Source organism: Bison bison, unplaced genomic scaffold, assembly GCF_000754665.1.
Source record: "Bison bison bison isolate TAMUID 2011002044 unplaced genomic scaffold, Bison_UMD1.0 scf7180017864029, whole genome shotgun sequence".
Classification (NCBI taxonomy): Eukaryota; Metazoa; Chordata; class Mammalia; order Artiodactyla; family Bovidae; genus Bison; species Bison bison.
Window position 1 is genome coordinate 756,399 of NW_011494601.1, and position 25,843 is coordinate 782,241.

Here is a 25,843-nt window from a genome sequence, read left to right on the forward strand (position 1 = left end):
GTTCATTGGAAGGACTGATGCTGAAGCTGAAACTCCAATACTTTGGCCACCTCATGCGAAGAGTTGACTCATTGGAAAAGATCCTGATGCTGGGAGGGATTGGGGGCAGGAGGAAAAGGGGACGACAGAGGATGAGATGGCTGAATGGCGTCACTGACTCGATGGACGTGAGTTTGAGTGAACTCTGGGAGTTGGTGATGGACAAGGAGGCCTGGCGTGCTGCGGTTCATGGGGTCGCAGAGTCAGACACGACTGAGTGACTGAACTGAACTGAACTGAACATGTTAATGATAAACTGGTGGCCAGAATCTTAGAGAAAATGAAATCCAGAGACAAACCTGTTTCTTGGTAAACTAACTGAACAGTGAGGGTTTGCTGGTCTCAGCTAAGAGGCTAAGAATCTTCTAATAGTATATTCTCATTTCCCTTTTTCTTGTCTTTAGGCTACTGGTGTCATATGCTTTATTTACAGCTATGTTACAAATCATGTTATGTATGTCATTGTTGTTATTGTATTTTAAATAATTTTTAAAAGAGGTTTACATAATAAGAATATATCTTATATGTCATATTTAATCTTGCTTAGGTATTAGTCATAAATAAATATTTCCTGTGGTTTCACAAAATTTGGAAAATTTCACCCATTAGTTCTCCAAATATTTTTTCCCCTCTTTTTTTGAGACTCTAATCAATGTATATTAGGCTATTTGAAGTTATTCCACAGTTCAGACATTCTTTTCATCTCAGTTTCTAATACTATACCAAGTTCACTAAGCTTTTCTTTCGCCCTATCTCATAAACCAATAATCCCAACCAGTGTCTATTTTTATTACAGGTATTGCAGTTTTTTATCTTCAGAAGTTTCATTTATATTTTTAAAATATCTCCTATCTAACTTTTTGAACATATACCATATAGTCATAACAGGGCTTCCCAGGTGGTGCTAATGGTAAAGAACTCACCTACCAGTGCAGGAGATCCAGGAGACACAGGTTCAATCCCTGGAGAAGGAAATGGCAACCCACTCCAGTATTCTTGCCTGGAGAATCCCACGGACAGAGGAGCCTGGAGGGCTATAGTCTATAGGGTCCCAAAGAGTCGGACATGACTTAAGCGACTTAGCATGCACACAATATAGTCATAATAATGACCTTAATGTCTTCTCTGCTGATTGTAACATCTTTATTGGTTCTGCATCAGTTTCAATTAATTGAATACTTTTTAAAATTATAGGTCGTATTTCCTGGTAATCTTTGATTGAAAGTCAGACATGGTAAATTTTATCTTGTTGATATCAGATATTTTTGTATTTCTAACATTTTCTTAATTTTTTCTGCCATGCGGTTTAGCTATTTCAAAGCAGTTTGATCCTTTTGAATTTTCCTTTTATAATCTGTTAGACATGTCCAGAACTATGCTCTGTCGAAGACTGGTTATTCCTCACTTCCTGAGAGGGGACCCGTGCTCTGTTGTTCACAAGTTTTTCAATCAGGCTAGTGACAACAGCTACTACTTCCAGCCCTGGGTAAGTTCAGGCATTGTTCTCTGATCCAGTCTATGTTTCAGCCCCTGGCCTCTAGCAATTTTCAATATGCCTGTGTCGGTCAGTCCTCTGCTTAATGTTCAAAGAAAATGCTGCACATCTGTTTGAGTTCTCAGTCCTGTCAATGCTGCCCTCTCCACTCCTTCCACCATCAGCACTATCTCTAAAACTTAGCAAGTCTGCTTGGCCCCTTCTGGATTCCCTCTACCTGTTAAACTGTAGCCCAGAATCATTAAGGCAGTGAGATGGGGCACTTGTAGGACTTACCTCATTTATTTCTTGTCTCTCAGGGAATACTTTGAAAGTGAAAGTAAAGGTCATTCAGTTGTGTCTGATTCTTTGCAACCCCATGGACCATACAGTCCACAGAATTCTCCAGGCCAGAATACTGGAGTGGATAGCCTTTCCTTTCTCCAGGGCATCTTCCCAACCCAGGGATCGAACCCAGGTCTCCATGGGGTCACAAAGAGTCGGACAAGACTGAGCGACTTTCACTTTCTGCTTCACTTTCTACTTTTAACTTTCACTTTCCTACAAGTGCCCCGTCTCACTGCCTTACTGTTTCTGGGCTACAGTTTAACAGGTAGAGGGAACACAGAAGGGGCCAAGCAGATTAAAGCAGTGAGATGGGGGGGACACTTGTAGGACTTATCTCATTTACTTCCTGTCTCTCAGGGAACAATTTTCCATAGGGTATGTCTGGCGTCTTCAAAACTGTTGTTTCATGTAATTTGTTTTCCTGGTTGCTTTGGATGGAAACTTATATCTGGTCCTTTTTCTTCTACCTAGGGCAGAAATGGAATTCATATCCATTACATTTTAATTCGGAGAAGGCAGTGGCACCCCACTCCAGTACTCTTGCCTGGAAAATCCCATGGACGGAGGAGTCTGGAAGGCTGCAGTCCGTGGGGTCGCTAAGAGTCAGGCACGACTGAGCGACTTCACTTTCACTTTTCACTTTCATGCATTGGAGAGTTAAACATCTAGTTGCCTCCAACTCCATTAAAACAAAGAGAACCAAGGAAATATTTTTGTCCTTGTCCACTAATGCTTAAGAATTGGAACGGACGTGTTGAGGGGAGACAATGTATATTTCCAGAAGTCAGATTATTGTCTATTTTTCTGCCATAAGCATAGAATAAAGGATATATATTTTATTATATTTTGCCCAGTGGCCCTGTCTTCTATGTTGGTTATGCCATTTAAAAAATGTATAGTTTTATATACAATCTAATATATTCCCCCACTTGTTTTTATTCATGTTTTAATAACCACTTTTCCTTTCATAGCATTTAAAATAATTTATACATATATTTATTAGATGATCACCTCCCATTCTGACTATAAAGATCATATACCTTTTATTTCCCTTGATACTTCTAAGACCTAACAGAATAAATACCACAAAGGAAAAGGGTTCTAGATATTTTCAAAAGAATGAATTAGAGGATAATTTCTGGCCATCCAGAGTCAATAAATAAGATTTCTGGCTTTTCAAAAGCCACAGTATTATGGAAGTTTAGGCAGAGATTAAGTAAAGGGCAGTACACTGGAGAATTTCAATCTGATTCAATTTCTAATTCTATTTTATTTTAATAGTATGAGAATGCAGTCATAAAATATTGATAAAATGAATGTTTAAGTGGCTTTGGAAAATTAGAGTTTATTGGTGAAACACTGGAGGAACTGTCATTAAAGTTAAGAACAAGAAAACTATACTCATTATTACCTGTATTATTTTTTTCTAAAGTTATACCAAATAATAGAGGAAAAAGTAAACAAAAGGTTTAACTACTGAAGGGGAGACAAAATTTGCCAATGTTTCTAGTTGCTTCAGTTATCCTCCTAGAAATTTGTTAGTATAAAGTAAAAATTTGCTTCAGGTCATAATATTGGAGGTTATGGTAAGCTGAATAAGGCCTCCAAAGATATCCAGGTTCTTATTGTTGGAACCTGTGAATATTACCTTATATGATAAGGATCCTTATATAATTAAGGATGTTGCAATAGTAAGATTTTCCTGGATTACCTGTGTAGGCCTAAATATAATCACAGGAATTTCCCCGGTGGTCCAGTGACTAAGACTCCACACTCCCAACACAGGGGACCAGTTTCAATCCACGTGTCATGGCTAAGAGGTCACCTGTCACAACTAAAGATCCCAGACGCCGCAACTAAGACCCAGGGCGGCCAAATAAATAAATTAATTCAGAAATAAATATTTAAAACATCACAAATGTCCTAATAAGCAGGAGATTGCATTACAGAAGAAGCTAATATGATGATTGGGAGCAGAGGGACACAGACAAAGAAATTCAAAAAGGTTTGTTGCTAACATTGAAGACAAACGAGGTATCATGAGACTACAGAAGCGAGAAATGCAGCTCAAGGTCCTGGAAAAGACAAAGGAAGGGCCTCGCCCCCAGGCCTGAAGAAGAAGCACGGCTGACCCTTCAGTCCAGTGAAACCCCTTTTTGGATTTCTGACCTCCAGGATTTTAAGAGAATAAATTTGTGCTCTTTTGTGTCCCCACTTTTATGATGGTTTATAACAGCAGTGGGCTTCCCTGGTGGCTCAGTGGTAAAGAACGCCTGCAATGCAGGAGACATGGTTTCGATCCCTGGGTTGAGAAGATGCCCTGGAGAAGGGAATGGCAACCCACACCAGTATTCTTGCCTGGGAAATGCTATGGACAGAGGAGCCTGATGGGCTACAGTCCATGGAGTCAATATGATTTGGTGACTAAACAACAATTACAGCAGCAACAGGAGATGAATACAGAAGAAAAGAGACTCCTTTCATAAGATCTGGAGAGAATTTCGCACATTTTTGGATGAACTTTATCAGGTACATCCTTTAAATAGCTTTTAAAAGTTTATCTAGGAATGTAAAAAGAGATGTACTCAGAAGTGTGATACTGTTACTTTTTCAATCCATGTAAAGCCTATGTTTCATTCCAATCAATAGTTTATATAATTTTTGAGTTTTCAAAAATTATTCTGTATTTCATATGGAAAAATAAATCTGGGGGAACAGGTAAGAAGAAATTAAAAGAGAAGAATAAATGGAGGAGAAGGGGAAATCTGACTTACATTAGCAGATGTAATTGCCAAATATGAAAGCGTCTTTAACTATGAAGTTGTCTTTTTTTCAAACCCTGATCTCTGATTATGTTGTGTTTAAACAAGAGAATCATTCTCAGTGGAACCAGATTTTTACAAGGCAACAACAATCTCATGTATATATATAAACATTTAGCATCTGATAAATGTGACATTTCAAATAGTGGAGAAATTATGAATTATTCAATAAATCATGCTGGGACAATTAGTTATTTTGTGGAGAAATTATATACTCTATGCCAAAATAAATTCCAGAAAGATTAAAAAATGAAATCTAAAAGTAAAACAGTAAATAAATAAGAAAACCTTTCTAAAAATAAATTCAAAGGCAGAACTCATTTAAAATATTGCTATACTCAAATACCAGCAGTTAAAAACATTTGTATTTCAAAAACTAGGCAAAAATAAACAAAAGTAAAAGGAATAAAGTAAGCTTGAAAAATATATTTGAAAATTTAACAGGAAAAACTATTTTTATATAAGAAGAATTTTCATATATTAATAATCAACAGATTGAATACTCCAATAAAAATGGGTAAAGGACAGAAGTAAAACTCAGTAAAAATATACAGATGGCCATTAAACTTTAGGAAAAAAAGCTCAATCTCATTCACAATAAAAATGCAAATCGAAACAAAGAGGTTCTATTTTGCCTTCCAAATTGGTGAAGATGGAAATGGAGAGGAAATTCTACAGTGTAGCAATTACCATTTTATAAAATGAACATATATTAGTGTTATAATAAAAATATAGAGTAAAAACAAATAGTAAAGGAGAAATTTCAAGAAATCTTTGCTCTCCTTTCCTGACTGGGCTAGTCATTCATTTATTCAGTTAATACATATTGAACAATTATTCTCTTCCTGAAACTTGAAGTCAAGAACCTCAAATCTTATTATGTGTGGTGGAGGGTGGAAGGTGAGAGGAAAGAGGCAAGCAAAGCCATGTTAACAACCCAAGTATAAGTACTGGGGGCTGCAGGGAGATGGAGAAGGCCTATCACAAGGAAGCCAGGAAAGAGTTGATGGGAGGTGGTGCTTTAGTTAAGTTTCATGGGCTTCAGGGACTAAAAGGAGTCTACCAGTTAAGAAAGAGGTGTGTACTTCTCTGGAGCTCCAGCACTTGGGACTTCCATTTCCAATGCAGAGAGGATGGGTTTAGTCCCTGATTGGAGAGCTAAAATCCCACATGCCTCACAGCCAAAGAACTAAAAACATAAAACAGAAGCAATATTGTAACAAATTCAATAACCTCTTTAAAAATGGCCCACATCCAAAAAAACAGAGAGGGGAGGGAGAGGCCTTTTTGAGGGAGGGGGACCGACAGGAAAGGGGAGGGGAGCATGACCACTGAGGGAATTGCAGTTCAGCACCCCTCACACATCAGTAAGGATGAGTTCAGCTGGGGTTGTCATGGAATTCTTGTTTGCCAGGTTTAGGATGTGGGACTTTATTCTGTAACTCCTGAAGCTTCTCTGAATATTTTCATAAGAAGGTGGTAAGATCTTATAATCTAAGGGAGGGACAGAAACTCTATGAATACTGGGGAAGAGTTAACATTGAGAAAAATATATCTGTGCCTTTGGCCATGTATATCCTTCCATTCGTTTTTATTCATTTTTTAAAATAGATTGTATTTATTTTCAATGTGACGTTATTTTTATTTATATTTTTGGCCTTGCAGTAGAGCATGAAAAAAAAGTGAAAGTGAAGTCACTCAATTGTGTCCCACTCTTTGCAGCCCTATGGACCGCACCAGGACCCACCAGGTTCCTCCTCCATCCATGGGATTTTTGAGGCAAGAATACTGGAGTGGGTTGTCATTTTCTTCTCCAGGGGATCTTCCCAACCCAAAGATAGAACTCAGGTCTCCCACACTGCAGGCAGACTCTTTATTGATCTTGACTCCCCCACCAGGGGTTGAACCTGCACCCTCTGCATTGGAAGTTTGGAGTCTTAATCACTGGACTACCAGGTAAGTCACCAATTCATTAATTCTTTATTAAACAAGGATTGTTGAGCTCTCTTGGTGGCTTAGTGGGTGAAGACTCTGCCTGCAATGTGGAAGATGCAGGAGATGCTGGTTCGATCTCTGGGTTGGAAAGACCCCCTGGAGGAGGAAATGGCAGCCCACTCCAATATTCTTGCCTGAAAAAATCCCATGGACAGAGGAGTCTGGCGGGCTATAGTCCAAAGGGTCAGGCAAGACTTAATGACTAAGCAGAAAAAACTGTTGAGCTCTCACTGCACACTCACTGAAGAATCTGAGGGGCATTCAGCACAGTGGTTGCCTGGGTGAAGAGAGAGAGGAGGCAGGTAGGGAGATAGGTTGCAGTAGAGGCTGAGATAGACCCCGCTGAGGAGAGAGGGTGTTAGGCAAGGCTTCTTGGAAGTGCTGACACATTTACTGCACATTTGCTGGCCAAATGGCTCCAAGCATAGAGCAATCAATCCACATGCAGAGTTCACCCTAGGAAAAGAGCCACCCTGATCTGATACATGACCTCACCCAGAGCTGTGGATTTCGAAGTCCTTTGAGAATGGATAACAGGGAAACTTTTCTTCAGCTTCAGGTGCCCTGATGCCTTAGTGCTTCAGAACTCAAATCCAGATAGGGCTGCCTTAATATTTTGAATTTTATTGAGGGATTCAATCGTTTTGTTCTTTCTCTTTCAGTATGTCACTGTAAATAATTCTAGTTTTAAATACCATCCAAGGTACATTTTAAACAAGGATTATAATAATTTTCCTCCTCCTACAAATAAATAGGCTAGAAAAAAAAAAGAAAGGAAATGCAAATAGAAAAAGAAGAAGGAAGGAAGAGGAAGAGAGAAAAACAGGGGAGAGAAGGAAAGAGAGCGAGAAGAAAGGAAGGAGAGAAAGAGAGAGAGCAAGGACCAGGAGTCTCTTGGGAATAAGTATCTGATACTCTTTCTCTTCCTTGTTTCCTCTCCAGGTAGATGTGGAGTTACTGTGATTGGAGTGCTGAATGGGGCATTGCCCTGGGGCTTGCCAGAGCTGGGAAATCAAAATAAGGGACCTGAACAATAGTCCACAAAACTCTGGCATGATGCATTTATTCCTGACCATTGTGCTGAATCTTTTTAAAGATTGTTTTAATACTTCTTAGTAGAACTAAACTATCTTGGTCTTTAAAAGGGGGTGGGGGAAAGGCCCTCTTTACTCCCATCCCATTTGCTAAGTGTATTGTTTACCAAGAGAAATAAAGGGATACAGGGAAATGAGGGTAAGGAGAGGAGGGTGAAAGGAGGTGGATCAGCTTCTATTCACAGACTCCCTCTGGCTTGCCTCTGCCCTCTGCAGCCTCTGCAGCCCAGAACGCTTCCCAGCTGAGTTCCTGCTACCTCATTCTATGAGCTGGGCTGGCCCCATGACATTTCAACAGGAGTGTTTGGATCAAGCTCACATAGAGACACTGACATTTTGCAAGTTCATCAGAAAGGCAAACTAACCCACAGTTGTTCTTTCCAAGAGCAATTTTCAGTTTTCTCTGAATAGCCCAAATCGAAGTGAGTGAGAGGTAGATTGAGAGAAAACGAAAGAATTTTTCTCTTTAGAAAGGTGGAGAATGAACCCCTGCTTTCATTGACTGCCTCTCATCCACAAAGCACTCTAATCTGCTAGTTGGAAAGGATGTCTTACTCCACTGAACCTAAGGAGTCCTCTAAGCCATATGCCATTTATCACTTTTCCTTTCCAATCTTGCTATACAGGTATTACCCCAGTTGTACAAGTCAGGTCCTAACAAAAAACAGAAAGCACATTGATCTGGGATGTTGAAAACAATTTGATGAAGAGACTATTACAAAAGTATGGACAGGGTTAAGGAGACCACAAGTGAGGCTGAGGTATCCAGGGACTAATCACAGCAAGAAGCCATTACCACTCTATACCTGAAGGGAAGGATAGGAAAAGGAATGGTAAGGTTTAGGTGAGAGTGACAACTATGAATGAGGCTGCCCTCTCCTCAATTCAGTTCAGTTCAGTTGCTTAGTCATGTCCGACTCTTTGTGACCCCGTGGACTATAGCATGTCAGGCCTCCCTGTCCATCACCAACTCCCGGAGCTTGCTCAGACTCACGTCCATCAAGTCAGTGATCCCATCCAACCATCTCATCCTCTGTCATCCCCTTCTCCTCCTGCTCTCAATCTTTCCCAGCATCAGGATCTTTTCCAATGAGTCAGTTATTCACATTAGGTGGCCAAAGTATTGGAGATTCAGCTTCAACATCAGTACTTCCAATGAATATTCAGGACTGATTTCCTTTAGGACTGATTGGTTGGATATCCTTGCAGTACAAGGGACTCTCAAGAGTCTGCTCCAACATGACAGTTCAAAAGCATCAATTCTTCGGCACCCTCCCCTAGTTGCAGTCATGAACATTGCCAGAAACATCATACTTAGACAAGGAGGAAGTGTGTGTATGGATGGCAGAGTGGAAGTGGGGGATGGGTGGGGATGATGGAGAGGGGGATAAATATCCTGAAATCTTCCCAATTATGACCTCTGATCTCCTGCTAGTGCCTTGTATTCTAATCTGTCATTTGAACCCAATCAGGAAGAAGCCCAGAGCTCTAGATTGCTCAAAGTCAGCCTGTGGTGGGTCCGGAGTAGAACAGAGATGGGTGGAGAATGGGTCAGGCATGGGAGCTGGCAGACATAATTACCAAACCATCTGAATTCCTTTAATGCATGGAATTAGGCAAAGATCCATAAGCACATTTTCTTTTCTGTTAATGAGTCAAGCACATTTGTGAAGTCCATAGGGAAGTTATCAGGAGTAGAAGTAGTCTTTGAGCAGCTATTGAGCAGTATGATTACATTATTGTAATAATATAATTATGATCATTATCCCACTATTAAACTTCAAGTTAATTAAAGAAGAGATCCTTTCTTGGTTTATTTCTATATCTAATCCCTTAAATCCCTATTTCCCATCAGTGCTGTGGTGGGCACTCCCACCAGAGTGGGCACTTTCAAATATTTATTATAGAAAATAAACATTTATAGAGAGGAAGCTCTTAATTTAGCATTAGTAAGAGCATCTATTAACCAGTATATCCTCTTGGAAATCTGTAGCAAATAGTATTTCTCTAACTCAGATGCTGATAAAATTTTGTAGGAATATTCTGATGGCTGGACCATGTTTGTTAAAATGGACTCTGAAGGCCACTTGAATCCTTGTGAAGATACTTTCAAGCAGAGTAAAATATAATACATATAAAATTAGAAAAAAGAAAAGAAAGCCTATTACAGAAACTATTGAAACAGACATAAAAGAAATATAGATTTGAATATTTCATTATGAAACAAATCCCATATTTGTATTAGAGAAATAATCCTACTAATACTGTGTTATAAGCAGTTGCAAAGCACTTTTATAGAGAATACAATTGAAAAAGAAAGTTAATCTAGATATTTGTTGAACTTGCTTAACATGTTTAAGAGAAGATAAGAGACACCCTTATTTTGACTCTTCCATCGGGAAAAGGACCTCATTAAATAATTCTGACCACAGAAAAGACAGTGGGATACAGAGGGGAGAAACTAATAATAAACCTGAACCTCATCACACTCATAATCAGTGGTCAAGACAAATGCAAGATTGTTCATTGATCAATGTGTGATGGATAGGAAAGTGGGAATCCCTTGACCTAGCTCCAACAAGCTATTAGAAAAATGATGGTTCACCGGCAAGTACATTTCAGAAATTGGTATGGTTGGAGGCAAATGTTCATCTGGATAGACACCTAAGCCAGGTTCATCTGGGTAAGTGCATCTGTGATCACCAAAATAATAGCATGTCCATATGAAAATGATGAGAATATATCAGTATTACTAGTAGGCGATTCTAGTGCCAGGATATGGTCTCTAAGTAGGCTTCCAGCATGAGTACAGTGGTCACAGGTAGTGAAGTCTTGTATGTCATCATTGATATAAAGGCTGTATGAATATGTGGAATAAGTTCAGGGGTTTGCATGAGTTGCACGTTGTACAGGAGTAACTTTGGAATGCTGGCCTCGGTGACTAGGATGTATAATTGGTACTTCAGCACAGATCGGCTATGTCTCTTCCATGCTTCCACTCCTAGGTCCCTGGATCTCTTGAAAGTTTCACTTAGAGCTTCTGTTGATCTTCTACTCTGATTCGTCTGCACGACCATCAGCTGAAGAGGAAAGGCTATGAAACTGAAGATTCATTTGGGCAGATGAAGTTACACCCTCCAACTGGATACACTAGATTTCCTTGAAAATAATTTCTGATCAGCACTTTGGCTGCTTGGCACACATGATACAGAAAAAGTGAAGGCTAAAAAGTCTTCTTCATTCTGAGTCTATCCAAAATATTTGAGGCTGTTGGTTCTCCTTTTTACTGTGTGGCCCTGAAGACAGTCTTAATGATAATGGCCATGTGAGACAGCAATTACTGCATTGGGCTGTAGGGAGAGAGAAGTGTGAGGGGTCAATTTTTAAAAGTTAACTTTTTATTTTGAGATAATTATAGGTTCCTATGCAGTTGTAAGAAATAGTAAAAGAGAATTCCATGTACCCTTTACCCAGTTTCCACTATGGTGACATTTTTCAAAACTATAATATCACAACCAGGATATTTATTTTTATTTTTTATTTTGTGGCAGCACCATTTGGCATGTGGGATCTTAGTTCCTGACCAGGAATCTAACCTGTGCCCCCTACATTGGAAGCACGGAGTCTTGATCGCTGGACCATCAGGGAAGTGCCCACAACCAGGATATTTACATGGTTTCCGCCAATCTTATTCAGGTTTTCCCAGTTTTACTTGTATTTATTTGTGTGTTTGCGTGTGTGTGTGCTTCTAGTTTTACACAATTTCTTCACATATGTAAGTCTGTTGTAGCTATCGGTACAAGCAAGATACACACTGTTTCCATCGCTGCAAGTTTACTCTTGTTGCTTTTTTATAACCACACCCGCTTTCCTTCCTCTACCCTCTCCACTCCCATTTCTAACCCCTAGCAACCACTAATCTTTTCTGCATTTATTAAAGATCATATCACATTTTTAATGTAAATGGAATCATACCATATGCATGTTTTAGAATTCAATTTCTTTCTTTTTTTGGCCCAGCATAATTCTCTAGAGATTCATCCAAGTTCTGTGAATTGTATGATCTGTTCTCTTTTATTGCTGATTAGTATTCCATGCTATGATTATGCTACAGTTTCCTTAACCATTTACCCATTGAAAGACATCTGGTTGCTTCCAGTTTTTTGCTATTACAAATAAAGCTTTTATGAACATTCGTAAATGGTTTTATGTAAACATACGTTTTTATTTCCCTGGGATAAATGACCAAGAGTTCAATCATCAGATCATATAGTAGTTACATATTTTCTCCTTTAAGAAATTGAAAAACTTTCTTCTGGAGTGTCTGAACTATACTACATTCTCACCAGCAATGTATGAACATGTCTTCATGTCACCAGGAGTGCAGCTGCTGGGTTGTATGTAGTTGCATGTTTAGTCTTATGGAGACAGCATACTATTTTCCACGCCAGTCAGCAATGTATTAGTGATTGAGTTTTTCTGCATACTTGCCTGCATTAAATGTTGTCAATGTTTTATATTAGACATTTTGCATTTCTCTGATGGGTAATGATCTTGAATATCTTGCCATTTGATTATTTGTCATCTGTATATCCTCTTTGTTGAAATGTTTGTGTATGTCTTTTATCTATTTTCTAACTAGATTGGTTTTTCTTTTCATTACTGAGATATGAGAATTGTTTATGTTTTTTAAGTACTAGTCTTTTGCCAGATATGTGACTTGCAATATTTTCTCCCTTTCTATAGCCTATCTTTCCATTCTTTTAATAGGGTCTTTAGCATAGTGAAAGTTTTAATTTTGATGAGGTACAATTTACCAATTTTTCCTTTTAATGATCATACTTTTGGTGTAAAGACCAAAAACTCTTCTGCTGGGGTTTTATCTTGTTCCTTTGTCTGGATGTTTCTCTGCTGCCTCGTTGTATCTAAGTTGCCTCTTGTATTTTTATGTACGTGATATATTAGTTACATTTCTTGACCTTGGAGAAGTGGCCTCTGTAGAAGTTGTCTTATGGGTTTCAGCACTCCCCTCTTGTCATGCTATGCTCCTCACCCAAGCTATATGCTCTAGGGGCTTCCCCTAAAAGAGCTCCTTGGGGCCTTCTGTTTTTGGCAGGCTGACTGTGTGGGTGCTCTTGGAGGCTTGGTTGGCCCCTAACCCAGTTGCTTGTCAGGCCCTGCCTTGTGTGCATGCTGCCAGCTGCTGGTTAGTAGGCCCTGCTCAGGAGGGGACCTGAGGGCTAGTGCTGGCTCACTGATGGATGGAGTCAGGGTCCAGAAGACTCCAGTGCTGTTGCCCCTAGATGGTGGGTGAAGCCAGGTCCTGGGGTTAGTGCTGGATTATGATAGGCAGTGCCAGGTCCTAATGTTTGCTGTAGGGTCTGGGGGTCCCAGAGCTGGTGTCACATCGCCTGGGGGAGCAGTTCCTGACACAGTTGGGTATGGGGTCCCAGGTGTGCTGAAGCTTGTGTTGGCCTGTTAGTGGGCAAGGCCAGGACCCAATTGGTCCCAGAGTAGGTTCTGGCCTGCTAAGGGCAGGCTGGGTCTGAAGCCTGGGGGATTGCGTTTTCCTTGCGTCTGTCTGATGTCTGGCCCTGGTGGGTGAGGCTGGTCTAGAAACTTGTGCACGTTTCCTGGAGGACAAAGCCAGTGCCTGCCCACAAGCGGGTGGGCCTTGTCTGGAGGAGGCTGTAGATTCAGGAAGTCTTTAGGAGTATGTGCTGATGGGACTGTGTCTCTGCCCGGCTGTTTGGCCTGAGGCATCCTGGTGAGGACACCTCCAGGATGTCAGGTGGGGCCAAGTGTGGCCAGGTGTTGCGGCTAATGAGCTAACAACGCCTCCAGCACCAGCTTCTAGAACTATTTCCTAAATATGGCTCCCGCTGCCGCGCCCTCTCACCTCTTGTCTCTCCGGGAGACTCTCCTAGAAGAAGCAGGTAGGTCCAGCCCAGACGGCCAGCTCAGGTTCCTATCAAATTACAGCTTTTGTGCTATCTCCTGTGCATATGAGGTTTTGTATGCACCCTTTAAGAGTGAAGTCTCTATTCATATCCCTTTCCCCACTCTAGTCCTGTGGGGCTCCCAAATTTAAGCGCCGCTGGTCTTCAAAGCCAAATGCTCTGGGGGCTCATCTTGCTGGGGCAGGACTCTGGGGCTGGGGAGCCTGAAATGCAGCTCAGAACTCACTCCTGTGGTAGAGCCTCTGCATGATTATTCTCCGGTTTGTGGGTCTCTCACCCCAGGGTGTGTGGAACTTGATCGTATCCCAAGTCTGCCCCTCTTACCTGGCTCCTTGTGGTTCCTTTTTTTATGTTTTGTTATAGACAATCTTTCCTCGTAGGTTCTAGGCTTGTTCATCAACAGTCCTGCAGAGAGCTGTAATTTTGGTGTGCTCCTGAGAGGAGGTAGCTCAGGGTCCGCTATCTTGAACATTCTCTGAGAACAGCCTTCTCTGGTCCCTGCTACTTCCTTTGGTCTCTGAAATCCTGAGACAACATTCAGTCTTATAATTGAGCCTATCCAGGAAGTTACTCAGTACTGGGTCACAAAATTTGGAAAGCAGTTGTAATAGCTAATGTTACCGAATTAAGTTGTAGGAACCCTGCTAGAGCCCTAGCCTGGCAGATGCTCCCTGCCTGAGAGAGGTGGGGAGAGGGGTTGGTAGGCACCCCCAACCCCATGTTTCCATTGCGGCTGGAGCAGCCAACAAGGAAACCGAAGCTAAAATCAATTAAAAATGGACACAGCACAAGCTTCATGGGTGGTGAAAGGAGAGGCAGCAACTACATTCACACATCAACCTCTCACCTACTTTGTGAGGATTTAATTTTAAAGATTAAAGACAAAAGAAGGAGGAGTGAGCCTAATGATGGGGAGGCATATTCATTAGTCAACTGGGGAAGGCCCAGGGCTCTTTTGAGGGAGCGGGTTGCCATCCTCTTTTTACCCTTTTTTTTGTCGTTGATGTTCAGTCATGGCATTTAATACGCATGAGCGCTAAGTTGCTTAAGTCGTGTCCAATGCTTTGCAACCCTTTGGACTATAGCCAGCAGCCTCTTTCGTCCACGGGATTTTTTAGGCAAGAATACTGGAGTGGGTTGTGTGGGTTATCATTTCCTTCTCCAGGGGATCATCTTCTGTGACTCCTGTGTTGCAGGCAGATTCTTTACCTGCTGAGCCATCAGGGAAGTCCATTGTTTAATATGCTGATGTAATAAAATCAAGTTATGTTGAGACTCAGGACCTATTACAGGTCAGATTCATGCCCTCTTGGTTCCAGCTGATTCCATCTGTTTTTTTGTTTAATTTCTTCATCTGTTGCTTCCTTTCTTATCTCTGGATCCTTTAGCTTAAAAGGTTTATGTTAATTCCTGCTAAAGATGGGGGACTACAGGTTTTGAGCAAGGATGGAGCTATTAAAGGTAGGGGTTGATGGATTTGGAGCAAAGACCTGGAGCAGCTCTGGCAATGCTAATAGAATTAAAGGAATAAAATGTAGGCTCTGGGGTCTCAAGGGGAAGAAGAAAGGATGCATTTCTTCTTCTCTCCCTTCATCTTTTATCTCTGCTTATCTCTTTATGTTGAACTCACTTTTTGCTGTTGTAAAGAAACTTTTTCAGTGGGACTGTGTTGGGTCTGACTGTAGGCTTAAACTGATAAGATTAGAATATCATGAATTCCTAACAAGACAGAAAGTGTATTGCTTGGGAATTCTGAGAGAAAAGTTCTTGGAAGGATGATGACTGGCTGGACTAGGTCCAGAGAAAATCCATCAGACAGTATCTGTGGTGAGAGGAATGGAGTATTCTATGGGGATGGGAAGGGGAGAGGAATGGGGGGCTGTGATTGACACCATTATGATTGACATTACACATGTCATGGGGCAAGTGAAAGCTTAATTCTGCAACCTCTGGGGCTTTTTTTTTTTTTCCTTTCCAAAGAATATCTTAAAAGATGACCTCTTTAGAATATGAACCTTGTCTTGATTGAGGTACATCCAAGTATTTTCAGTATTTCTAATGTGTCTTTAAACTAGTTTGGTAGTATCGTCTTCTATGACAGTGGTTGGTCACATCACTGGTCAGCTCCCTGTAATGAAAAGTAAACACCCACCACTTGGTATTAAAGAAAAGTTACAGGTGAGCCCTTAGGATGATATTTGCTCACTGTGTGGACACATGGGTCCTGGTGCCCAGAGGATTCAGGAAGGACCTGTTTGGCAGATAAACCAACTAAAAGTGTCAGCACCTGTCATAGTGACCTTCAGTACTTCCCTCTAGCTCTGGCTCTGTGAGGATCAAGCTCAACCGTCCCCACACCAGTTCTTGGCCTTCTCTCATCTGTTGTATTTAACATAAGGAATGCCCTACGCATCTCCCAATTGCTAACCTTCTGTCAAAGCCCAAATCACTCTTCTCTGCAATCAGTCCTCTAAAAACCATGGAATTCTTTCTCTGAAATCTGGAGTCACTTTATTTTCTTCTGTCTACCTTTCCCAGCAAAGGTCCATCTAGTCAAGGCTATGGTTTTTCCAGTAGTCATGTATGGATGTGAGAGTTGGACTATAAAGAAAGCTGAGCACTGAAGAATTGACGCTTTTGAACTGTGGTGTTGGAGAAGACTCTTGAGAGTCCCTTGGACTGCAAGGAGATCCAATTAGTCCATCCTAAGGGAAATCAGTCCTGAATATTCATTGGAAGGACTCATGCTGAAGCTGAAACTCCAATATTCTGGCCACCTGATGTGAAGAACTGACTCATTGGAAAAGATCCTGATGCTAGGAAAGATTGAAGGCAGAAGGGGATGACAGAAGATGAGATGGTTGGATAGAATCACCAACTTGGTGGACCTGTGTTTGAGCAAGCTCCAGGAGTTGGTGATGGACTGTGCTGCAGTCCATGGGGTCGCAAAGAGTCAGACACGACTGAGAGACTGAACTGAACTGATAAGTGTAGTAATTTGTACTCATGTCTCATACTACCCTCTACACAAACACACACACATGAATATATTATTCTTGAGTTCTTTTCTTAGTATTATCTTTCTTACAGCTAACAACATGACAGATGTTTGAGGAAGGATCTATGGATTATTGCTTTTGTCTAATGTCTTTAGTGATTCCTCGTCCATTTCCCACTGGAAGGTCCACTTTACATTTTAAACGTGAGCATGAAGCCTGCCCAGGTTTGCTCCTCTAGCTTTCATATGACCAGACTATTAGGCACATTTTACTTTCCCCAGTTATTCTAGCTTGGTATACTCTTTCACTTCTGAGGCTGTAATTTATGATTTCCAAGTTCGAGTTGCTGATGCTGAAATGAGTCATGCTGAAATGAGCCACCAAGGCACTGAACCAATGCTGAGACTTAGTCTGCTAACCTCACAGGATTGGTCCTCCCTGGCTGAGAAAGTTTAATTGGGTCAGCCAATTACAAAAATGTAGTATTTCATTAGTGGTTCAGATGGTAAAGAATCTGCCAGTAATGCAGGAGACCCAGGTTTAATCCCTGGGTCGGGAAGATACCCTGGAGGGGGACATGGCAACCCACTCCAGTATTTCTTGCCTGGAGAATCCCACGGACAGAGGAGGCTGGCAGGAGACAGCCCATGGCATTGCAAAGACTTGGACACAATTGAAGCGACTTAGCATGCACAGCATTTCATTCCTTTCTCATGGTAATTTCTATTTTGAAAAAGAAAGTGAAACTGAAAATGTTAGTCTCTCAGTCGTGTTCAACTCTTAGGGACCTTGGTATACTCTTTCACTTCTGAGGCTGTAATTTATGATTTCATAAATCATAAATTTATGATAAGGGCTGTAGCCCACCAGGCTTCTTTGTCCATGGAATTCTCCAGGCAAGAATACTGGAATGGGTTGCCATTTCCTTCTCCAGGGGATCTTCCCAGCCCAGGGATTGAAGCTGGGTTTCTGCATTGCAGTTAGACTCTTTACCAGTGAGCCATCAAGGAAGCCCAGTGCTTATTTTGAGCACGTACAAATGACAACTTTGAGGCTGACTCAGTAATATTTTATCTAGAAGACATATAAAAAATTTTATTTTATTGAAATATAGTTGATTTACAATGTTGTGTTAATTTCTACTGTACAGTAAAGGGATTCAGTTATGGCCTTAGGATTTTAAGTTCCATAACAGGGAAGGAATTTAACTTCACTAGCTGTTGGAAATTGTATAATCATAGCTATACATTTACCTGAGTAACATAAATATTTTACTGCTACAATGAATCATCTCCTTTCATAAATATCTCATAAAATAAGAATGGTAATTTTCTTTTAATTCTAGGAAAGAGCTTGTTTCAGGAATACACCACATTAATCTTCATGTTTGTATGAGCTCTGATCCTTAATTTACTAACCAGTGTTGTTTCAAATGCTGGATGTGAGCTTACCTGATCTTACATCAGAATCTATTAACTGTGAAGAATATCAGGGTCCCCCTTACTGTGTTTCTTTTAGGAAATGACTTTTTCCTATTGGGCCTATCTTCAAAGAAACAGTAAGGACATTCTCTCCAGATCCCAACCTGAATTTTTAAATGCATGCTTTCATCTCTTTCTAGCATCTTGCCAATAGCAAAATATCTCCTCTGCTCAAATTCGGCACCATGGTTCCCCTCTTAACTACTGTGGTCTTCCTTTGGTCTGTATTTATTTTATGGGCTGAAAGTCTGCTAAATGAATCTTGGGTTATACTCTTTGCCTTACCTGTTTCTAAACTGCCTGAAATAGAAACTATTTTTTTTTTTAATGGTTCAGAGACATGTAAGTCTCTTTGCTTGAAACTCAATCTTAACTGCAGTAGAGTGTTTTGCCTTAAACTGCTGATAAATTTAAAGCATTTCACAAAATAAAATAGCATGGTGTCAGATTTACCTTGCATTCTAATTATTTGTTTAAGAAACATACCCAGAAGCTTCAATACATTTTAGTAGGCAACTAAATTCTATTTTCTTGCTTTACATACACTAAATAACTAACCCACAACAGGAATAATGTCTTTATTCCTTTAAGCTCATTAAGTAAGCAAAAGAAAATTATAAAGGAATTTATAAAGAAAGGAAAACAGCACTAAGAATTACCTGAAACATATAATTGACTGTTTGAAGTCTTGTTTTGGGTTATGAACTCCTTTATTTGTCAGTTCTTCTTTTAGCATTTAATTCTCTCAGCATTCATTCATCCAGTCTTTAAGTAAACATTTAAATATCTGTTATTCTGAGTCACTGGTTTAGGCATTGTTGTAAGTCACGATCCTAGCCATTTGTGAGTGTACAGTATAGAAAGCAAGATGGTATACAAGTCAGAAATTGAAATATGAGGTAGTAGTGGTGGTAGCCAGTCACCCTTCCATTCATTCAGTCATTCATTAACTCGTTATTTGGTTCTTTAATATTTTGGAATTGACACAATATATCAAATATGAGCAGTACAAAGGCAAATAAGACTCAGGTTATAATGTCAATTAACAGGGTCCATAGGAAATGACAGACACATACACAAAAATGATGTATCAAATGCAATAATAGAGATATGTGCAAGGTATTATGGGGAAAAGAGAATGGGAACATTCATCCTTGAATGGGAATTGTGGAAACTCTTATCAAGAATACCTGAGGGAAGAGAAAGGAGAACTTTCAAACTATGACATACCACATAAGCAAAGGCAGAGGCATGGAACAATATGGAATGTGGGAGGAATTGCAAACATCTTCATTTTTCTAGAACAGTATACATAAAGAAAGGAGTGGTGAAGGAGGCAGGCAGTCCTTCGTCATCTGCCAGGGGACACACAGGGGGTGTGATCCCTCTTAATCCCTGCTGTCATCTTCCAAACATGTAGTAAGTTCTCCCTTCCTTTTGTCTCAGACCCATGTCAGCTGTATTCTCCACATCTCTTCCTCCGTCTCTCCTCCACTGAAGTAATAAAAGACAGAAAAACGAAGTTGGCAGATCTCGTGACTTTCCCTAAAACTGCTGCTTACGTGTGAGGTGCACCAAGTCTAGTCACATTCCATTAGCTGAGACAGTCTTCCCCATGATGTATGTGTGAATAATGCAGCAGTGATAATGAAAATTATGCATGGGCACGAGTCCACCAGACACTGGAGTCAGATTCTAGTCAGCCCTTGCTATGCACGTGTTATTACTGCTGTCGCTGATGTGAGTGAAATATTGGGGGATCCACAGAAGAGGCTGGGTTAGCGAGAGCAGTGTGGAACTCTAGGCTGTTCCAGACTGTGGGTGTTTACCAATTAGTAGAAAAATATTTCAGCATTTCAACAATTAACTTACGTTGGTATGTACTGAATGACTATTGGGCTGGTAAGTGTGCATGTCTGTGTGTGTACATGTAGGCAAATCAAATGTGATGATAAGGAAAATATAGTATTCTTGGGTTATACCTTATTTCTGGTTTGGGTGATCACGTAGGGAAGTGATGCTGAATAAGAAACAGACGATGCAGGAGGAAAATGATTAGGAAGTTTCATATTAATTATTATATGTGCTAAAAATTTCAATTACTGGTTTCTTATGTCATTCAGGCCTCAGAGGAGAGTTCTTGCTGGAGATAAACTGGATTTTGTTGTATTGTCAGGATTTGGGTCATAAAGACACAAAATGCACAGGCATAAAGCAAAGGTTGATATAGTTGTGCCACTGAAAATATACAATTTATGGATATCAAATACTTAATTAACTTTTATAATGAAAGTCATATAATGCTTGAAGAATGTGATATGGCAGGCAGACTCAATTATTTTAATATAAAAAGTATACAATCTTAATAAAATAACAATCCAACATTTTAAATTAATAAATATAAATCAATATGAATGGATTATAAACATAGAGGATGATTCCAACTCATAATTACATTAATATGACTTTTTAAATATTTGACTTATCAAACAGAAATATAAAAATATTTCAAAATAAATAGTGCTGAACGGGATAGAGGGAAACGCACACCCCGTTTGCTACTGTTGAAAGTGTTAATCTATGTTCTTTCTTTGGCAACCAAAGAACATTAAGTTAAAAAATTCTATAAACAGAGTATCCTCTAATTTCTGCACATGAAAAGTAGACATACATGGAGACTTTCAAACACATGTGCTTTTTCTGATAGACTATTTAAGAAACTTTTAGCTGTGATTGTTTCTTTGGAGAGAGACGGGATAATGGTGAAAGAAGAGTTCATATACTCTGACATAGAATTGAATTTTATGTTTAAATGTTCAAAATTTTTTTGTTGTTTATGTTACTTTTATCACTTCTAAAAGAAAAATATTTTACGTGCATATAAATATTTGATAAAGCAGTGTTTGTAGATGCCCATTTAGACATAGGAAGTAATCTGGCAGATTTATAAATGTTTCAGAAATATCCCTAACACAACAAGCAATTTCAAAACAATTCTTTTAGTGGCTTGCATGCAAATTGCTCAAATGCAGTTGCGCTTAACCTCTCTAGAATTTGAAGATTTAAAGAAAGAAAGCAACCTGCAGTAAGACTTGGGTTTTAAGAATCATATCTACACTTTAAAGTGAAAAAATGAAACTATGTAACAGTATATTCACTCAGTCTATAATGCACTTGAACTATCAGCAAGTCTGGTGATTCTATATATTATCTCTGTGCCCAAATCACAATGAGGTTATGTATAAACAAACTAAAAGATTAATCTCCCTGACTTTTTGGCCACAAAAGCTCAAATATTTACTCTTTTCTTTTGGAACATATTTGCATAATAAAGATTTTATGTTTTCTAGACTTCTTTTATGGAAATGGGAGAAAAACAGTTTTATCAGCTGTGAGATTTACATGTCAATATTGAATGAGGATAGGAAAAAATGGAGTTTTACCTTATTTCAGAAATTTGAAGGAAGGCAGACTGAAAATGATCTGAATTTTTGTTTTTGGCCTTTGCTGACTGGGGCAATAAAGGCTAAAAAGGTATCTCACATTTCTTAAGTCACTCTTCAAAATTCAACACAGTGGAAATTTGACGTAAAATGTCCTTTCTTTAGAAGCCATGTTGCTTTATGTTTAAAATCCTTATTTCATCAGATAGGTTGTGCTCTGGCAAGAAAATTTCAAAATGCCTCCTGTGTTCCTGATCCTGTGAGCCAACATTCAGTCCATTTGCAGATTTTCACAGGCTCTGCAGATGACTGTTGGATTAGAATTATATTATTTTAACATATATGATGTTAGATTACCATATATGCTTGTCAGACTAGAGCTATATTGTTTCACCATATATGATGTGGTGGTTTAGTAGCTAAGTTGGGTCCAACTCTTTGTGACCCCAGTGATTACAGCCCACCAAGCTCTCCCGTCCGTGGTATTTCCCAGGCAAGAATACTGGAGTGGGTAGCGATTTCCTTCTCCAGGAGATCTTCCTGAGTAGGTATCAAACCCATGTCTCCTGTATCAGGCAGTCTCCTGTATTGCAGGATGATTCTTTACCACTGACACACCAGGGAATATGTGATGCAAATCCATAAATGCTTTCTGAGGAATACCTAAATACGTAAATTATTCCAATGGAATGCAAAGATGATATTGGCAAAATTTTAAAAAGCAAAGTGAAAGTCGCTCAGTGATGTCAGACTCTTAGACTCCTCTGTCCATGGAATTCTCCAGGCAAGAATATTGCAGTGGGTTGCTCTTCCCTTCTCCAGGGGATCTTCCTGGCCAGGGATTGAACAGGTCTCCTGCATTGCAGGCAGATTCTTTATGGTGAGCCACCAAGGAAGTTACAAGAGTCAGCTTTTAAAATTCAAACACACTTCTGTTTCTGACAGGTATGTTTACTTAGGTGTTACATGCTTTCCTTAAGTTATTCAAGGCAAATTATCCAAATTTTCTTCTTAATGTCACATGTAACTCTCTATTTTCTAGAATCTTATATTTATGTGTTAATTTGGAAAATGTATATAAAACTTCAGGTTATCTTATTTCTTAGAAAATTTAACTCATAGTTACAAATATCTAGGTTTTGAAATGATAGTCTAATACAAGATTATACATTAAACTTGTTTCCAATATAATTGTTCTCAATTTTCAGATGACAAAATTAAGAAAGTAAAGTAACTTGCCCAAGGATGCAATGTTATTAAGAAAGAAAGAAATATGATCCCTGAGCTTGAGCTGCCTGACTGGGCAAACACACTCTGTTTTCACCATCTTTTGTAGTTCTGTCTGTCTTTTAAGGTTATTAAAATAACATTTATTTCTTAAAAATTAAGAGCTTTCCTTCCCACCCCTAGGAAGAAGCTGCACAACTTTCACTAGCTATTTTCATCATTTGGAAAGATACTGTGTAAGTACTTCCCAAAATAGATCCATTGGGTCCACAGTAAGCTATAGTGAAATCCTAGAAATTAGTGTCCAGTAAAGCTTAACAGATCTTGACCCTCTGCCTGCCATGAGGCTGCACAGTGCAACCAGGCTTGTCTAATCAGTGTCCTCCTACTCAATGCTGTTGTAGCTACAAGGCTACGCTCTTGTGTGTAAGCTGTGGCCATGAAATTGAAACAAGCTAAATGACATACAAGGAACTGTTCTAGACCCAGCTCCATAAAACACTGGAATTGACTAAAATGAATTTATTTTCTGAGCCTGTGTGTACTAGGGTGGCCAAGGAAGTCCCTGCAATCTTTTGGCCTGAAATAAAGAAGAAAAAGTGAAGCTATGTCTTATCTGAATCTTCATCCTTCATCTGGTCATGGAAAAATGTCACCTTATTCTGTTTAGCACAAATTCTGAGTCATTCTATCTTAGATACCATACAGTTGAAATATCAACCTAGATTCAATAAGTAGAAAAATGTTTACAATTAAAGCATTATATAATTAGAAAGTCTTGTTTTACATGGATATGTCATGAAAGATGAGTTTAACTCATCTGTGCAATGGTGTTCTGATCATCTCCTCTTCTCCCCACTGGTAGAAGAATCCTGTGCCCTAAGTCATATATAAGTAAATATATAATACCCAACAGTGGTTTGATGAAATTGTTGTTGTTCAGTCACTAAGTCATATCCAACTCTTTGAGACCCCATGAACTGCAGCATTCCAGGCTTCCTTGTCCTTCACTATCTCCTAGAGTTTGCTCAAACTCATGCCCTTTAAGTGGGTGATGCTATCCAACCATCCCATTCTCTGTCTCCCCCTTCTCCTCCTGCTCTCAATCTTTCCTGGCATCAGGGTCTTTTCCAATGAGTCAGCTATTTGCATCACGTGGTCAAAATATTAGAGCAGCTTCAGCATCAGCCCCAATGAATAGTCAAGGTTGACTTCCTTTAGGATTGACTGGTTTGATCTCCTTGCTCTCCAAGGAACTCTCAAGAGTCTTCTCCAGCACCACAATTCGAAAGCATCAAGTCTTTGGTGCTCAGCCTTCTTTATGGTCCATCTCTCACATCCATACCTGACTACTGGAAGAACCATAGCTTTAACTATATGGATCTATACTTTGACTATACTAATGAGATTGACAGTAGTTTATTAGTCACGTAGACTCACAACCCAAACATATTGTAGCATGAAACAGAGGGGCTAGGGGAAGCAGGCTTTGTAGTAACACAAGGATGGAATGCCCACAGCTTCCCATGGGAGGATGTGATTTGTTTGAATAATCTGATGGTTGGTAGGGAGGGGAAGGGCTTCCCAGTTGGCACTAGTGGTAAAGAACCAGCCTGCCAATGCAGGAGGTGTAAGAGTTGAAGGTTTAGATCCCTGGGTCTGGAAGATCCCTTGGAGGAGGGTATAGCAACCCATTCCAGTATTCTTGCCTGGAGAATTCCATAGATAGAGAAGCCTGATGGGCTAGGATCCATAGGGTTGCAAAGAGTCGGACACAGCTGAAGCAACTTAGCACACACGCAGGACCTTTGCTTAATCACTGAGCTATCTAAGCAAGCAGAGAGGTGAAATCTATTAGGTTGTTGAGGAACCACTGGGAACCAGGTTGGATGCAACTGGTCTGATTGATAGTGGAAACAGCAGGGCAGGGACCCTTTCCCACTGGGTGGGGCATATCTGGTTTCTAGTGAAGGTCAAACATGTCAAAGCAGTATTTGTAATTTTAGATCTTATGATGCAAGTATCTGTAATAATAATTTTCTACCACACAGAGCTCTTAGGAAAATCAGTGAAATAATTGTGTGAAAATACTTAGTAAAATGAAATGTTTTCAAAATCTTTATTTATTCATATAAGTCTTATTAGAAAAACATTGAAACCTCATTCTTAGTTTCTATTTATGACTCTATATCTATATAATAATTTATTAATAAGTGAAGAATATACCTTAAATCTTATCCGTGGGTTTACCTCTACTCCTTGCCATTAATAAGTAGAACAGTTGGGTATACAGCATTGCTGTATATAATGCCCATCCTCCATTGGAATAAATTGGGAATGGATTGTGTAGGTAATGCATGTGGTATTATGAAAAGAGAAATAGACCAAGGAAATCAAGATAGTGACAGCCTGAAATGTTCAGGAGTCTTTAACACCACTCTCAGGCTTAATCATTTGCTAGAAGGAATCATAGAACTTAGAAAAGCTATTTTACTCATAGTCATGATTTTTTACACCCAAAGAACACGGGCTAAAATCAGCCAAGGCAAGGGAACACCAGGCAGCATCCCAGAGTTAGCAGGTGTGAACTTCTGCTTGTCCTCTCCATATGGAGTTGTTTGGATGGTACCTATTTTTCCAGCAACTACATGTAAAAATGCACTTGGAGTATTCCCAAGAAGTGAAGCTCACCCCAGCTTTGGTTTCCAGGGTTTTCACTGGACCTTGTTCAGGTACACGTGGGTGATTGGCTACCCACTCCAGTATTCTGGCCTGGAGAATTCCATGGTCTGTATAGTCCATGGGTTGCAAAGAGTCAGACATGACTGAGTGACTTTCACTTCACTGGCCGTGTATACATGGGTGATCCCCTGCATGGCTGGCTTTAGTCTCTAGACCCTTCAGAGGCTGAGCTAATAAGTGTTCCAAGTTCCTCTGCCTTAAATCATGTTATTAACATTG